The following is a 14,379-nucleotide window of genomic DNA, read 5'->3' as shown; positions in this document are numbered from 1 at the left end:
AGGTTCTCAGTGCCATTCCAAACAATCTTCTCCACTTTGAGCAGGTTTGGGCCAATGATTCCTAGGAGTTGATGGGAAATGTGCAATTTTTCTTTGAGAATATTCACAAATGTTTTTTTTTGTCCCCCTGTTAATCTCTTCCCATGATGATTCTTGGGATAAAGTGTTAAGGGAATCGGGTGTTGGGCATGTGAAAGACATGGCCTGCCCATGAAGATAAATAAGTATAATTAGGGCCTCAGTGCAGGTCTGGGAGAGGATGCTGACACTGGTTGACTTAGTTTGTTTTTTATTCCGTTTTTGGTGCATGGCCATCACTGACAGGCCAGTATTTATTGCCCATCTTAATTGTCTTTGTGAAGGTGGTGGTAATGTACCTTCATAAACCACCGCAGCTTCTGGTGAAGGTAATCCCACAGCGCTCCAGGACTTAGACCTAGTGATGATAAAGGACCATGATATGTTTCCAAATCAATATAGTGTGCGACTTGGAAGTGAACCAGTGAATGGTGATGTTCCCCTGCACTTGCTGCCTCATTCTTTTTGGTGGTAGAGGTTATGGGTTTGAGAGGTGCTTTCAGCGTAGCCTAGGTGATTAACTGTGCATTTTGTAGATGGTAAAACACTGCAGCCACTGTGTGCCGGTGGTGAAGAAAAGTAATATTTAGGGTTTTTGATGGAGTGGAAATCAAGGCAGTTGCCTTGTCCTGGATGTTGTCAAATTTCTCATGAGTTGCTGTTTAAATAAATGAGTTGCACATTTATAACCTGATCCATTTGTTCTGATATTGCTTAACTCTAGAGTACATTTTGAGCTCTTGCTACTTTCAGTGCATCTTCCAAGTGGAGTAGTGATTCATCATCTGAGGGACGACAGTAACTACTAATCAGGAGGTGGTTTCCTTGCTTTTGTTTGATCTGATGCCATGAGATTTCATGAGGTCTGGAGTCAAGGGCTACTTCTTCTCATTGTGTACTACTGTGCTGCCCTTTCCGGTAGGTCTGTCCTGCCAGTGTGACAGGACATAACCAAGAACTATGAAGGAGGACTCTGCCGCATTGTCTGTAGGATATGATACTGTGAGTACACTTATGTTAGGCTGCTGCTTGACTACTTTGTGCACACCTCCCCCAGTCTGGGCATCAGTTCCAAGATATTCGTGAGGAAGCTTTACAAGGTCAACTATGCTTGGAGTAACTCTGCCGTGTTGAATGTAGGGCCCAGGTTGATGCCAGATGGTTCACATGGTTTTATTCTTTCTCTGAATGCAGCAATAGTGGTAAACTGAGTGGTTTACTAAGCTTTCTCACAGGGTATTTAAGAGTTAACAACATTGACCAAGTTTGGAGACAGATATAGCTCAGACGAGGTAGGATAGCAGATTTCTTCCCATGTAAGACATTAGTCGACCAGATGGGTTTTTACAGCAATCGGTAATTTTGTGGTCACCATTCCTCTTGCCTGTGGATTGGAGGAGTTTACAGATACAGCTTTGGCATCTTTCCATTGCCTTACGGTGCCTGCTGTAGGTGGTTGAGCTGCTGTATGTTGGTGATATATGCATTTGCACCTGTTCAGTGGCTGAGCTCCAAACATCTTCAACTTATTCACTGAAGTAGGCAAGAGGATGGGCCTCTACTAGCTCCCGTTAAACAACACCAGCCACTGATGATTAAGTTTCATAGAAAGGCCCTGGAAAATATAGATCCTTTCCTGTGCAACCTCTCAGCAAAAGACATTCATGAAGAAATGTACCATTGCTTTCAGTGCAGCAGCACAGCCTTTGGCTGACTGAGGAAAAGGGCTTTTGAAGATCAAGGCTTCAAACCTGAGCAGAAACTCATGGTCTACTGAGTAGCAGTGACCCCTATGCTTCTGAAATGTTATCATTGGAGGGGGATGTTGTTCACTGAAGACCGCTAGAGGCCCATCCTCTTGTATGCTTGAATGAACAAATCAATGACGTTTGGGGCCCAGCCTCTTATTTCCATTTGTTTTAATTGGTCTGCACCACAATTTTGGCCTTTGAGCTTTGTCATGACTCTGTCTGGTCTGAATTTCAGTCCTTGTACCTACCCCTAAGATCTATGGGTTTCTTTTTGGTGTTTTTTTCCCCTATTTTTTTCATTTCATTCTGTGAATCAACTTTTGCCTTAATTTAGAAATCATTTTTAATCTAACAGTTCACCTGCTGAGGTTATGATGGCCTTGGTTCTGGCATATAGGCATTATAGGTTGCACAATCCCCTGAAAGTCCTGTAGATTAGCTTCCTGCAGTAGGAAGCTTGTTGGAAGTGAGCTCCAGCATTGTGGTGAGAAAGACTGGATAAAGCATTGAGGAAATAATGCAGCCTTATTTGGTACCAGTCTTCACTGAGATTGCCTGTTGTGGGCACATTTGATATGATCATGGCTTGCATGCCATCATAAAACAAACATAAGATGGAGATCATTTTCTACAGGCAGCTAAACTTGAGGAGGGTGCTCTATTGTGCCTCCTGCTTGATGAAGCCAAAGGTTGAATGAGGTCAATAAAGGCCATTTAAAATGGTTGATGCTGCTTTCTGCATTTTTCTTTAAGCTGGTTTACAGTGAATACTCTTAATGACTCAGCATCCACAGCTCTCTGGGATAGAGAATCCTCTGAAACACAAATTTTTTTTTTAATTTTTAAATTTTATTTACAGTGTGGTAACAGGCCCTTCCGGCCCAACGAGTCCGCGCTGCCCATTTTAAACCCCCAAATTAACCTACCCGTACGTCTTCAGAATGTGGGAGGAAACCAGAGCACCCGGAGGAAACCCACGCAGACACGAGAGAACACACAAACTCCTTACAGACAGCGACGGGAATCGAACCCCGATCGCTGGTGCTGTCATAGTGTTGCGCTAACCACTACACTACCGTGCCATCTTTAATCTTACATGGGCGACCCCTTGGCCTAAGATTATGTCCCGGGTTTAGATTCCCAAGCAGGAGAAACAGTCTCAACAGCATCTACCCAGTAAAGCTATTCAGAATCATACATGTTTCAATAAAACGGTATATAACCGATCTAATCAATCTTTCTTCAGAAGATAATCCCTTCACCTGAACATTCAGTCTGGTGACTGCAGATGCCGGAAATCTAAAATAAAAACTTAAAAAATGTCAGAAATACATGCTTGTTTTCTAATGTCCTAGTTCCTATACCATGAAAAATTATCTCTATTTTTCTCTCCAAAGATGCTGCCTGACCTGCTAAGCTGTTTAAGCATTTTCTGCTTTTTTATTTCAATCTACTAAATCTTTTTTGGGATCCCTCCAAATAAGGAGCCAAAAGTATTTGGAGTGTTCCAGAGCTGGACTCAACAGTTGCAGTAAGGCTTTAGCAACACACACCAAAGGCTGGAGGAACTCAGCAGGTCAGGCAGCATTTATGGAGGGAAATGAACAGTCGAAGTTTCAGGCCGAGACCCTTCCTCAGGACTGGAGTAAGGCTTTCTTACTTTTATACTCAGTCCCTCTTGCAACAACATCTTTCCATGACCTCTCACTCCCAATCTTTGTGATCTTTTATAATCTTTTAAATCTCCAAGATATCTGTACTAGTCGAATTTAATCAACATGTGTAATCACACGACCACTGCGGGCTGTGCCTTCATCTGAAAGTGCAACATTTGGAAATTCGCTCCCTGCCTCATCAACTTGGTTTCTTCCTTAAGACACTATTTGAAACCTGCAGTTGAAGGGAAGCTACACTTCCTGAAAAAGGCCATTTCAGATGCCCTGGAATGGAAAGCCTCATCTTGAGAGCAGATGTGGTGGAGACGGAGAAAATGGGAGAAAGGGATGGCATCCTTACAAGAGACAGGGTGGCAAGAGGTGTAGTGTAGGTAGCTGTGGGAGTCAGTGGGTTTATAATAAATGTCAGTGGATAGTTTGTCTCCTGATATGGAGAGAGATTGAGAAAGGGGAGAGTTGGTGGAGAGGGGGGGGGGGGGGGATGTAGGAAATCAATGTCTCATCATGAAAAGCAAGGGGCATATGTCAGGTTTAGGCAGCTGCGATCAAGCGAGTCCCTTGAAGAGATGTAGTACACATAAACAGGAAAATAGGGATGTAGTACACATAAGAAGGAAAATGGGAAGGTGAAAAGTGGCCATGAAATATCCCTGGCAGATAAGATAAAGGAGAACTTGGAAGATTCCCTAAGTATATTAAGAATGCTAGCCTTTTACTTGATATCTTCTCCATCTTGCATCCTCATGTGCAATCATGATAGGCAAAAAAAAAGACACGGGGCCAATTAAAAAAAAACTCACTCAGGTGATTACATTAGTCCAGGAGATCAATATGAACATGACCACATGGGATAAGGATTGCCAATTAATCTATTTTTCATCAGTAAAATGTGATAAGCAGTTCAGTCAAGAATCATTCCAGCTACCTCCAGAAGAGAGTCAAAATCTGCCATGCCTATTGGCAAGGCATTTCAGAGACTCACAACTATATGGGAAAGAAGAGTAGCCTAACCTTGTCTATTCCTACTTTTGCACTATTTAAATTGATGTCTGTTAGTGTTCCCCAACTGGTAAACTAGGATAATCTATCAGATTATAATTTTACTGAAGTAATCCATATTCATGTTGTTAACATGCCTTTACTTTATCAAAACGTAAACCATTCAATGCATGTTATTACCAAAACAAAACTATCCACATACAAGAAGAATCCAGTTCAATGTAGCAGTAAAATCAATGAGAATTTCTTTTTAATTTTGAGCACATCAAAAAATATTCTCAGAGTTTACTCTCTTGTCTGTGACTGTGGGCTTCAGTCAACAGCAAAAGTCAACACCCTTTCTAATCTTTGTCACTGATCAGGGTTAGTTATCATATAGCTAAACTGATGTGCTATCCACTTCACTTACTTGCTGAACTGCAACTGAAATACAGGAAGCAATCTGTTTTCCAAAGTTAGGAGATATCATCAAAACAGACATCAACATGTTCAGGTGCAAGGTATGCAAGTCCTTATTACTAATTCTAAAATGAATTTATGTAACCTTTACTTGACCATCTTTAATGTACTGTGGGTCACTACAGGTTAATTGAGTATTGCTTAAAAGCCTTCCATAAACACTGGGTTCAGCAAAGAGGTTAAGCAGTTTGTCTGGGGTCAAGAACTCTTCTGTGAGCTATGCTCAGTTGTTGAGTTGAGAATGAAGTTACTGAAGGAAGTTGTCAAAACCCAGTCATTATGCAAAGATTTGGCTCTATTTTTTGGTTTAGCACACCATATGTACACTGACTTGCTCTTGTATTTATAGTTTGATTTTGTCATTGAAAGAAAACAGTGCAAGGTAGATTTACAAATGTATTGTGGCACATTGCACCTTATCTTTATTTCTGTACTCTTATAGGCTTCTATACTCTGTGCTACTGCTTCAGAACTCCTTATACATACAATCCAAGTGGATACTTCAGTGTAACACAAAAGTGAGGGAGTGCTGCACTGGCAGAGATACTATCTTTCGGGTAAGATGTTAAACTGAGTACCCATATGCCTGTTCAAGTGATTACAAAATAAATATCTCATGGCACTATTTTAAAAGAGACCTGAATGGTTCCTGGGCACTATTTATCTCAAAGACCAGAAGGAACCAAACGGATAATTATAATTATCTAATATTTTTAGCCTTGTTGTGACTCCTTATATTGCATTAGCAACCATGCTTTAAAAGTATTTGAAAATCAAAAAACAATTGCAGATGCTGGAAAGCTGAAACAAAAAAACCCAGAAAATGTTAGAAATACTCAGCAGGTCAGGCCATATCTATGGGGAGAGAAACAGAGGCAGCGTTTCAGGTTGGAGACCCTTTGTTATAACAGTTCGTCTCAGAACTGAAACATTGACTCTGTGGGAAGTTGTGGTCTGACCTACTGAGAATTTCCAACATTTTCTTTAAAAGTACTTAATTGGTTGCAAACTACTTTGGGGTATCCTTAGGATAGGAACACCACAATTCTTCCTTTATGAATAATACAAAATAAATTTGTTAGTGACAAGCAATTTACTAAATCATTCACAAAAACATTTACAAAAGTTTATTAAGCAAATACTTTGAAATCACTGAATGCTTGGTTAGGAGCACGTAAATAAGGAAGAACAATAATGATTGTGCTGGAAAATTATTGAGACAATGGTGATGCTGGGAGAAGGACTAATCAAGTAACAACATCTAAAAACATTGAATTACAAAGATTGCCTGATGATACTATCAACCAGTCAGCTGGTTCTCAAGTGAAATTTTACAATCTGGTTAGAGCAATAAAATGAAATAATTTTATTAATTAACAAGAAATTCTACCTCAATGCTAAGTGTGAATTCAGGTTTAAAAGTTGAAATAGCTTATTTACCCAAGGCTCTCAATATGAGTGGTTCCAGTAGATTTCTAGGGAAAGTTGAGCTGGTATTTTTGTACTAGCACTTGGTGTCTGTCTAACAGGGTACAGGGATTAAGCTTCCATCTTCTTCTGGGGCAAGTACCAGTAAGTTCAGGATGGAGAGGAGGTGGAGATCCAAACTGTCATTTATTTCAAACACAAAATTCCAGTATTATAAATGGAATCCTTCCTAGTCTTTGAGTTACAATTTTCACTTTCAATCATAAAGCAGGCGTTTTTAAATTAAATACCAGGTATATATTACACAAAGCTCTATAAACTGTCTTCCATACCTAACATGTTGCTTTTCAGTAATGGTGGGGCCCACTGAGGGTAGAAATGTAATGTACATTGCAAGTGATCTGATGTTAAATGAAGCAGCCATGTAACAATATACTGAACATCTGGTCTTAGTTTCCTTGGTAGTGGTTATAAGTATTCAAGAGGATGAGGAGGTGTCCTGGCTTAAGTTGAACGATATATTCTTACAAAAAGGGTCAAAGATTAGAAAGGAAATACATCAAGTAAAGAAGTAAAGAAATATAACCAAAGAGAGATAAAGGGAGTAATTTTAATCCCAATGTGTGGTCTGCTTGGGAGTAGATGGTGGGGGGTGGTGGTGGGGAATGGTGCTTGCTTAAATCTTCAGAAGTTGATCAGAAAACCACTCGAGAGAGGCAACTTGGTATTCAACCGTACACTTTACAGGTCTAAGAAAGTCTGTCCACTGGCTGCTGGGGGTGTTCCCTGGCATGGAACGATTGTACGGCATTGTCAACATAGAGCAGCTCACTGATGTGGACCCGATGCACTGCTGTCTTGGCTTTCACGCACGCAAGACTTAATAACTTTCCACTGGTTCTGCTGTGTAAGCGGACCCCTCTGTGGATGAGCAGAAAGAAAAATGTCTGGTGCAGCAGCAAAGAAATCTGCTAAATGCTGTTAAAAAATCCCAGTTGTACTGGGCACCCTTGCAGGGATGGTGGAAAAGTCCTTCTCGATCCAGAGAGTCACCATGCTGCAGGTCTTCATGATGATTTTTTTGCTCATGGAAAGGGCAGCTATTTGCTTGGGCACTAAATACAGCATACATACACAGGCCCAACCAAGGGCTTGCACAGTGTGAACACCACCTTCAATAGGATGATGGTGAAAGTCACCCTGGATTATCAGCACTCCACTTACCTACAGCAGAGTGCTGAGCAGCTCAGTGAATAAAGACTTCAGCAGCTGTCACAAACTTGCAGGTGGCCAGGGGGAATGGTATATCTGGGAGAATTTGAACAGACTCTCTAAGTTCAGGTTTATGTCAAAGTTTGCTCTGGGTTAAACATATCTAATGATCTGGCCTCCACCATATTCGGGGACAGAGAATTTCAGAGGTCATCCAGGATCGGGCCTCATTTTCCCTGCTCTGCACTCCAACAGTCTGCTTCTGCAGCCCCATGTGTCTAATGTCCAGCACAGATATCAGCACTCCCTGATAGATTCTGGTAACAATGCAACTATTGCTAGCAGTGAGGTGCTACAGAGCCATGAGAGGAAAGCTGCTGCCTGGGGTCATGGGGCTCTAAGCAAAGCACATTCCCTTCTCAATGGCTGTTCCCCACCTGTCATTACTCCACAGGCGGATTAGTGTGCTGATTCTCAATGGTCAAGTCTGCCTCTACACAAGTGCAGGTGAAGCAGTCCATAGCAGAGCTCTCCAGGGCTTTGTTGATGTCAGGCTGGAGCATCTTAGCTATCATAGCATAGTTCTGAGCAGTCTGTCTCTACCTCTGCTGAAGCCAAAGGGGTTGCACCAAGTGTAGAAAGGAGACAGTCAAGATATGCAATTGCAGAAGAACATAAACATTACAGCTCCAGGATTCTACTGAGATGAACAATTTCATATAATCTGTAATTCTAAACCTGGTGTCTAATATTTCCAGCATTCATTGTTTTTCCTCTTGATGCCGAAAATCTCATTAAACTATTAATAATCTCCCATTCACACCTCCTCCTGACCTATTTTCTATTATTCCCTATTGCCTCTACCCCTCTATATTTCACCCTGAGCTATCGTCACTTTGTCATTTAACCTCTCCTGCTTTCCACCCTTTCAGAGACCTTTCTTTGTGTTCTAACTGTCCCTTCCCCATTTCCTTCCAACTCAAAACTTGTTTGATCTCAGACTACTCCCATTTCTGATGAAAGGTCCACGCTTTCTGTTTATATTACAATACTAAAGTTCCATTCTTGAGTCTCACACAAAAATTGCTTCTTGATGCTATTATTTTGTTTGAAATATTTATGGTAATTGAATGGCAAATGGCTTCTCAGTTTATGTGGCATGGGAAGATATTAGATTGATCCCATGCAAAGGAGGTGGTGAAGGTACATGGGATTAGTTTGTGTTGTGGAAAGGTTTGAGCCAAACAGGCACTGTCAGCTGGATACAGCTGGTAGAATCCAACTGAGGAAGAACAACAAGTTGTACCAACCTCCTTACTCTAGTAACTGAAGTCAGAAGTCCTTCATCCCAGCCTTCTGCACTACGTGGAATGATGACACAAAGAAAGAGGATGGTGAAGACCTCACAGACTGAATTTCCCTGAAAGGCCTGTGCCTGTTCAATCCCAGACGGTAAACAACTTCCAATCGGCTTGCTGGCAACATGACTACAACTCTGATCTCATCATAGGCTCTGAAGAGCTAAGTGGAAGCATGCTTCCCCAAAGCAAAACACCTCACCAAAGTTCTTCAACAATCTTCAACAACTCTTTATACATAAATGTGGATATGCAGATGACCCTGTCTTGGTAATGCAAGCAACCAACTTTAGTCATGTCAAGGCCTCCATAAACAGAGACCTAAACATCATGAAGGATTATTTTTGGAAATGGAGACTCAATCCAGACTCCAGAAGACAGAGTCGTTGCTTTCCAACTTAATAACAGAAGCACAAAAAGCATTCCAGAAATGAACTTCTGCTGCAACAACTTGAGGTAGCAACCCCACACTAACCCATGTAGTGTTCAACCTCAAACTGCCTTCAAGGGCATTCAAATCAAATAGTTGGGAAAATGAAAACAAGGGTAAACCTTATCCATAAGGTAGCAAGCATAAGATGGGGAGCATCTGCATTAGTGTGATACACATCAGTGATAGCCCTTGTGTATCTAGTTGCTGAGTACTGTACAAGCCACATTTAACTTGATGATGTTCAAACTGTCACCTGTAATCAACTCTAATACCCTGGCTGCCTGTGCTCTTTCCATACACTGCAACAGCTAGTCAAGGCTTCCAAAACTGCAGATATAGATGAATGGCCATTTTCCCAAGTGGCTGCAGGGAGAGATGTGCTGGAGTTAAGTGGGCAGAATGAGTGGATAGGGGCAACCGCCACATCAGGATGCAGGTGAATGTCGCATCATGGTAATTCTTCCTAACCTGGTGATAATTAAGGTGCTTCCAGCATTGTGTCCAGAAATGGGAGCTTAACTCCTGCTGCTTGGTCCTGCTTCTTATCTCTAGCCTTGCCTTGCCTTCTTGGTGTCACCTACAGGCTTCTTTCTAACACTAAAGATAAAAATCACAGTCCTGCAGCTCTGATGCCCCCAGGTATGGCATTAAACAATGAATCTTAGAGCAAGTTTTCAATGCATTCTAGGCCTATTCTTTTCTTCTCCTCTGTTGTTTAATGTTTGCATGTTGCTCTTAATTGTTGATCTGAAACAGAAGCATGTGCGCCATCTTGTACTTGGACAGCTTGAACAGTTCTTACAAATCCACTGCAGACAATATTGTATCCCCCCGCTTGGAGATGGTCTCATCCACTCCCAGCACTTTGTGAGGTTAGTCCAGCCCAAAACATCTGCAAACGAAAAAGCAAGTAAGCAAATGGGAAAAGGTAAAAGACTGTAAAAAAAAATGCTGGAATAAATTCTGGAAGTAAATTGGTGAAAAAAGCAGATGACTAAGACGGATCAGTGAGATGGTGGATTTGCAAAGCCTAGGAAGGAAAGGTAAAAAACCGTGCCTTCATTGTACCAAGCAACTTTTTCACACCTATTACTGGTGCAATTGTGTATCTGCATTAATCATTTTACTCATCTTCCTCCTCAAGGTAGAGTTATTTTTCAGTTCATCTCCTTGGCCTTGACACACAAGAGGCTGCAGATGTTGAAATCTGGAGCAACACAAGATGCTGGATGAACTCAGCGGGTCAGGCAGCATCTATGGAGGGAAATGGACAGTCGATGTTGCGGGTCGAGACCCTTCATCTGGACAGCATTATATCTAAAAGCAATTATCTCAATGAATTTGTCTGAAGTTATATTCTCAAATAACTATGAGTCGGAGTACAGGAAGGATATAGAGAGCCTAGTGTCATGGTGTCATGACAACAACCTTTCCGTCAATGTCAGCAATACAAGAGAGCTGGTAATTGACTTCAGGAAGCAGGGCAGTGCGCACGCTCCTGTTTACATCAATGGTGCTGAGGTCAAGAAAGTTGAGAGCTTCAAGTTCCTAGGTGAAAACATCATCAATCGCCTGTCCTGGTCCAGCCACATAGATGCCATGGCCAGAAAGTGCACTACTTCCTCAGGAGAAATTCAGCATGTCCCCATGGACCCCCACCAATTTTTACAGATGCACCGTAGAAAGCATCCTATCCGGATGCATCACGGCTTGGTATGGCAACTGCTCTGCCCAGGACCGCAAGAAACTGCAGAGAGTTGTGGACACATTTCAGCAGATCACGAAAAACAGCCTCCCCTCCACGGACTCACTTCTTGTTGCCTCAGTAAAGCAGCCAACATAAGCAAAGACCCGTCCCACCCCGGACATTCTCTCTTCTACCCTCTCCCATCAGGCAGAAATTACAAAAGCCTGAAAGCACGTACCACCAGGCTCAGGGACAGCTTCTATCCCGCTGTTATAAGACTATTCAACGGACCTCGTGTACGATAAGATTGATCTTGATCTCACAATCTACCTCATCATGGCCTTGCACCTTATTGTCTTCCTGCACTGTACTTTCTCTGTAACTGTAACACTATATTCTGCATTCTATTATTGCCTTTCCCTTGTACTACCTCAATGTACTGATGTAAAGAAATGATCTATATGGATGGCATACAAAGCAAAGTTTTTCACTGTACCTTGGTACATGTGACAATAATAAACCAATTTACCAATTTAATATTTGCTTTAAGCAGATCGACATTCCACATAAAAGAGAGAAATTTACTTAATGCTGTATAGTACTATATATTTATAATTTTGCAGTTTTGCATTTAAAAAATCCAATAACCCAGCATATCAGAAATTTAATAACTGTATTCAAATATCAGATAATTCAAATTAAGCTCACCTTAATTAAAAGGTGTAGACAGTAACCCTCTGTATCTGTCAAGAGAGAAATTGAGTTAACATTTCAGGTCAAGTTGAACAGGGTTTAGAAATAAAATATGTTTTAAATTGCAGAGAAAGAGCAGGGGTGGAGAAAACAAAGGGAATGCCTGTGATAGAACATAAGAAATAGGAGCAGGAGGAGGCCATCTGGCCTGTCAAGCCTGCTCCGCCATTCAATAAGATCACAGCTGATCTGGCCGTGGACTCAGATACACCTACCTGCCTTTTCCCCATAACCCTTCATTCCCCTACTATGCAAAAATCTATCTAACTGTGTCTTAAATATATTTAATGAGGTAGCCTCCACTGCTCCCTGGGCAGTGAATTTTACAGATTCGCTACTGTCTGGGAAAAGCAGTTTCTCCTAATCTCCGTCCTAAATCTATTCCCCCGAATCTTGAGGCTATGTCCCCTAGTTCTAGTCTCACCTACCAGTGGAAACAACCTTCCTGCCTCTATCTTATCTATCCTTTTCATAATTTTATATGATTCTATAACACCACCTCTTATTCTCCTGAATTCCAACAAGTATAGTCCTAGGCAATTCAATCTCTCCTCATAGGCCAACCCCCTCAACTCTGGAATCAACCTGGTGAATCTCCTCTGCACTGCCTCCAAAGCCAGTATATCCTTCCATAGGATGGAGACAAAGTGATAAGGTGGCAGCATATAGTTTTGATCTGCACTATTAATCCAGAGCATGGACTAATGATCTGGAGATAAAGGTTCAATTATCTACCATGCCAACTAAAAGAATTCAATTAATTAAATAAATCAGTAATGAAAAGTTAGTATTGATAAAGAGATGAAATGTATCGAATTGTTATTAAAAGAGCCATCTAGTTCATACTTATTGCAAACCTGGTCTGGCCTTTGTTTGATTCTATTCCCACATCCAAGCAGCAGACTTTTAATTGCTCTCTGGGATGGTTAAGCAAACCTTTCAGTTTACGAGCAATCAGGATGAGAAATAAACTTTGGCTTTGCCAGTGACAGTAAGATCTCAGGAATGAACAAATAAAAACAATCCCTGGTAAAATGGAAACAAGAAAGGGAAAATTGAGATGGGGGTGGGGGAAGTGTGGCTTCAAAGGAAGATTTGAAAATTCAGACGGAAATTGACAGAAAGCCTAGACAGATTAGCGGTAACACACACAAAATGCTGGAGGAATTCAGCAGGTTAAGTAGCATCAGTGGAGGGAAATAAACAGTTGGCGTTTCAGGCCGAGACCCTTCATCTGTCCTGATGAAGGGTCTCGACCAAAAGCGTTGACTGTTCATTTCCCTCCAATAGATGTTGCCTGACCTGCTGAGTTCCTCCAGCATTTTGCGTGTGTTGCTCCAGATTTCCAACATTTGCAGTCTCTCTTGTGTCAACAGATTAGTAGTGAATTCTTGCTCCTACAAGCCCCAAAACAATGATGAAAAAGCAGTTACCTGCCATCTCCTCACCTCATTTTAATTGCTGGGTTTCCTGAGGTTGGAAAATGTGAACAGCTATTAATGCTGAAACAGAGAAAAATATCTGAAGCATATCACCTCATCAACTTAGCTAAATGTGAAACTCACCCCCCCTGTGCAAATTGATTGCCCATTCTCAGTACTTTATGTTAAAATTGGAAGTGGATGGAAAAAATAAGGGAGGAAAGTGTAGAAACTCTGACCCTCACTTTTCAATCTCCCCTGGCTACAACGGGGTAGTGTCCTAAAATCCCCATCCCACCTCCTGCACTCTCCCCACTTCAATCCTTAAAAACATACCGCCTAAAACAGGGAGGAAATGCGTCAGGCCAAAGGCTCCAGTCAGGCCTATGGATAGCCTCAAAATCAGGGGCTCTTGGATCACTCTGGTGGTGGTGGGGAAGGAAGGACATGTTCCAGACATGTCTGCCTGTGATGAAGGCCTGACTAACATGGCATCAGTCATTGCTGATACCAACAGCTCGTCCATAAACCTGCCCAGTCATTAGGGGTGCATTTCATGTTCAAGGGACACTGTCGGGGGGGGGGGGGGGAGAACAGTCTCCCATGAAGCACACATGATAACCCCTAGGTTTGGGCCACTGCACCCAGGGCGACTGAACATGGTCAAACAATTGGCCTGACGTTGAAATGTCGACGCATTCAATGCATGAGTGTTGGTAATTCAGTAGGCGTGGGGCTGCAGATGATGTCATTGCCCAATCCTCTCATGTATGCAGGTTGTAATATGCCTTTAAAATATCCGAGCACACAAAAGGAAAACTAAACCTCACGTACTGCAGGCCAGAATTTTCCTCCAACCCTGGACCCAGACCAACCTCCACAACAATCGTCACCGCGCCGGGGCGCGTCTTTCCAGCGGACGAAAGGCGTTGGTGATTGACGTCTAGGACAGCCAATACTGGCCGCGGATTCCCGACGTTGACGTCACGCGCACGGGATGGAAGGCGGGGTTTCGGTCCCCCCCACCAACCACCTCCGGCAGTTACGGTTGGAGTTGGGAGGGGAGCCGCTGGACGGGGAATGTTTGTCCGTCACCGCGTGCACCCCTCCGCGCGTGCTCACTT

At 42.2% G+C, this 14,379-nt stretch overlaps 1 long non-coding RNA gene across 1 annotated transcript; it reads right to left on the bottom strand.

The window, feature by feature from the left end:
- Positions 1-6,140: 6,140 nt before the first annotated feature.
- Positions 6,141-14,361, bottom strand: LOC127581188 (uncharacterized). Its single transcript, XR_007957926.1, has 4 exons — positions 14,090-14,361; positions 13,283-13,336; positions 11,790-11,824; positions 6,141-10,286 (listed from the first exon to the last, which is right to left on the bottom strand). It is a non-coding gene; the product is annotated as an uncharacterized LOC127581188 (long non-coding RNA).
- Between the last annotated feature and the right edge of the window lie 18 nt (positions 14,362-14,379).

Source organism: Pristis pectinata, chromosome 21 (assembly GCF_009764475.1).
Source record: "Pristis pectinata isolate sPriPec2 chromosome 21, sPriPec2.1.pri, whole genome shotgun sequence".
Taxonomy (NCBI): Eukaryota; Metazoa; Chordata; class Chondrichthyes; order Rhinopristiformes; family Pristidae; genus Pristis; species Pristis pectinata.
The sequence above is the reverse complement of the archived record's forward strand: the minus strand, read 5'-3'. Positions and strand labels throughout refer to the sequence as shown.